The sequence below is a fragment of the Oryx dammah genome, unplaced genomic scaffold, assembly GCF_014754425.2.
Source record: "Oryx dammah isolate SB20612 unplaced genomic scaffold, SCBI_Odam_1.1 HiC_scaffold_1, whole genome shotgun sequence".
Classification (NCBI taxonomy): Eukaryota; Metazoa; Chordata; class Mammalia; order Artiodactyla; family Bovidae; genus Oryx; species Oryx dammah.
In genome coordinates this window covers 38,947,866-38,951,794 of record NW_024070185.1, presented here as the reverse complement: position 1 = coordinate 38,951,794, position 3,929 = coordinate 38,947,866, and positions in this window count along the sequence as shown.

The following is a 3,929-nucleotide window of genomic DNA, read 5'->3' as shown; positions in this document are numbered from 1 at the left end:
GTTACTTATGAAAAAAATGTTACCAGATAATGTGCATACTAAAGTGTTTATAGGTGAAATAATATGACATTTTGGATTTGCTTTAAAATACTAAGAAAAAATTGAGGGTTAGATGAAATAATAATGGCTATTTAAACTGGGTAATGGGCATTTAGGGACTATTATTCTACTTTCTTCACTTTTATAGGATTTTAACTTCTATAAGAAGGCAATTTAAAACCACTTATTTGTGCATTAAAAAGATCACACTGAGTGTTGTGATAATTTATACTTTGCATTGGTATTTTGATAGTAGGTTTACATTTATTTTAATTCCACACAATAAGGTACATTAAAGTTTTATACATGTTTAAACTTTTTGCTAGATAAGTTTATCAGTATGAAACATACTCCTTTTTTCTCATTTAAAGATTTTTGCCTGGCATTCTATTCATTCTATTAATACTGCCATTCTTGTTCTCATCACCATCTGCCTAGATATCTTTGTCTTTCCCTTTACTTTCAACCTTTCTGTGTCATTTTATTTTAGTTTTAACTCTTATAAACAATTTTATGGCTGAGTTTAGTTTTTAATCAAAGTCAATATACTTTCTAACTTGTGGATTCAACCCATTCACACACTTTCTTTTTGTAATTAATTAATTTTTTATTGAAGGATAATTGCTTTACAGAATTTTTCTGTTTTCTGTCAAACCTCAACATGAATCAGCCATAGGAATACATGTATCCCCTTCCTTTTGAACCTCCCTCCCATCTCCGTACCCTTCCTACCCCTCTAGGTTTATACAGAACCCCTGTTTGAGTTTTCTGAGCCATACAGCAAATTCCTGTTGGCTCTCTATTTTACATATGGTAATGTGTTTCCATGTTACTCTTTCCATACATCTCACCCTCTCCTCCACTCTCTCCATGTCCATAAGTCTATTCTCTATGTCTGTTTCTCCACTGCTGCCCTGTAAATAAATTTTTCAGTACCATTTTTCTAGATTCCGTATATATGTGTTAGAATATGGTATTTATCTTTCTCTTTCTGGCTCACTTCACTCTGTATAATAGATTCTTGGTTCATTCACCTCATCAGAACTGACTCAAATGCATTCCTTTTTATAGCTGAGTAATATTCCATTGTGCATATGTACCACTTCATTAGCCTTTCATCTGTCGATGGACATCTAGGTTGCTTCCATGTTCTAGCTATTGTAAATAGTGCTGCAATGAACAATGAGATACATGTATCTTTTTCAATTTTGATTTCCTCAGGGTATATGCCTAGGAGTGGAATTGCTGGGTCATATGGTGCGACTGAGCGACTGGACTGAACTGAACTGATGGTGGTTTTATTCCTAGCTTTTAAGGAATCTCCATACTGTCTTCCATAGTGGCTGTATCCATTTACATTCCCACCAACAGTGCAAGAGCATTCCCTTTTCTCCATACCCCCTCCAAGATTTGTTTGTAGACTTCTTGATGATAGCCTTTCTGCCCATTGTGAAGTGATACCTCATTGTAGTTCTGATTTGCATTTCTCTGATAATGAGCCATGTTGATCATCTTTTCATGTGTTAGCCATGAAATGTCTGTTTAGGTCTTTTCTCCACTTTTTGATTGGGTTGTTTGCTTTTCTGGTATTGAGTTGTATTTCCAAATATATTTTGGAAATTAACCCTTTATTAGTTGTTTCATTTGCTTTTATTTTCTCCCATTCTGAAGGTTGTCTTTTCACCTTGCTTATAGTTTCCTTTGCTGTTCAAAAGCTTTTAAGTTTAATCAGGTCCCACTTGTTTACTTTTGTTTTTATTTCCATTACTCTAGGAGGTGGGTCATAGAGGATCTTGCTTTGATTTATGTCACTGAGTGTTCTGCCTATGTTTTCTTCTAAGAGTTTTATAGTTGCTAGTGTCACATTTAGGTCTTTAATCCATTTTGAGTTTATCTTTGTGTGTGGTGTTAGGAAGTGTTCTAATTTCATTCTTTTATGTGTAGCTGTCCAGTTTTCCCAGCACCATTTAAAGAAGAGGCTGTCTTTGCCCCATTGTATATTCTTGCCTCCTTTGTCAAAAATAAAGTACCCATAGGTGCATGGGTTTATTTCTGGGCTTTCTATCTTGTTCCATTGGTCTATATTTCTGTTTTTGTGCCAGTACCATACTGTCTTGATGACTAGAGCATTGTAGTATAATCTGAAATCAGGAAAGTTGATTTCTCCAGCTCCATTTTTCTTTCTCAAGATTGCTTTGGCTATTCAGGGTCTGTTTTGTTTCCCAGTGAATTGTGAAATTTTTTGTTCTACTTCTGTGAAAAATGCTGTTAGTAATTTGATAGGGATCACATTGAATATATTGATTGTGTTTGGTAGTATATTCATTTTCACAATACTGATTCTTCCTACCCAGGAACATGGAATATCTGTCTATCTGTTTATGTCATCTTAGATTTCTTTCATTAGTGTCTTATAATTTTCTTTGTACAGTTCTTTTGTCTCTTTAGGTAAGTTTATTCCTAGATATTTAATTCTTTTTGTTGCAATGGTGAATGGGATTGATTCCTTAATTTCTTTCTCATTTTTCATTGTTAGTATATAGAAATCCAAATGATTTCTGTGTATTGATTTTGTATCCTGCAACTTTGCTAAATTCACTGATTAGCTCTAGTAATTTTCTTATACTATCTTTAGGGTTTTCTAAGTACAGTATCATGTCATCTACAAGCAGTGAGAGCTTTACTTCTTTTCTGATCTGGATTCCTTTTATTCCTTTTCTTCTCTATGGCTGTAGCTAGGACTTCCAGAACTATGTTGAATTATAGTGGTGAAAGTGGATACTCTTGTCTTGTTCTTGATCTTAGGGGGAATGCTTTCAGTTTCTCACCATTGAGAGTAATGTCTGCTGTAGGCTTATCATATATGGCCTTTACTATGTTGAGGTAGATTCCTTCTATGCCCATTTTTTGAAGTTTTAATTATAAATGAGTGCTGAATTTTGTCAAAGGCTTTTTCTGCATCTATTGAGATGATCATATGGTTTTTATCTTTCAATTTGTTAATATGGCGTATCACAAAGATTGATTTGTGTATATTGAAGAATCCTTGCATCCCTGGAATAAACCCAACTTGATCATGGTGTATGAGCTTTTTGATGTGTTGATGAATTCTGTTTGCTAAAACTTTATTGAGGATTTTTACATCTATGTTCAACAGTGATATTGGCCTGTAGTTTTCTTTTTGTGTGTTGTCTTTGTCTGGTTTTGGTACAGGGTGACGGTGGCCTCATAGAATGAATTTGGAAGTGTTCCTTCCGTTGCAAGTTTTTGAAAGAGTTTTTAGAAGGATAAGCATTAGCTCTTCTCTAAATGTTTGGTATAATTCTCCTGTGAAGCCATCTGGTCCTGGGCTTTTGTTTTTTAGGAGATTTTTGATCACAGCTTCAATTTCAGTGCTTGTAATTGGGTTGTTCATAATTTCTATTTCTCCCTGGTTCAGTCTTGGAAGATTGAACTTTTCTAAGAATCTGTCCATTTGTTCCAGGTTATCTATTTTAATGCCATATAGTTTTCATAATGGTCTCTTATAATCCTTTGTATTTCTGCATTGTCTGTTGTAACCTCTCCTTTTTCATTTCTAATTTTGTTGATTCTTCTCTCTTTTTCTTGTTGAGTCTGGCTAAAGGTTTGTCAATTTTGTTTATCTTCTTAAAGAACCAGCTTTTAGTTTTATTAATCTTTACTATTGTTTCTTTCATTTTTTTTCATTTATTTCTGCTTGGATCATTATGATTTCTTTCCTTCTACTAATCTGTCTTTTTTTGTTGTTCTTCTTCCAGTTGTTTTAGGTATAAAGTTAGGTTGTCTATTCGCTGTTTTTTGTTCTTTTTGTTGTTGTTGTTTTTCTTTTTCCAGTTGTTTTAGGTGTAAAGTTAGGCTGTCTATTTGAT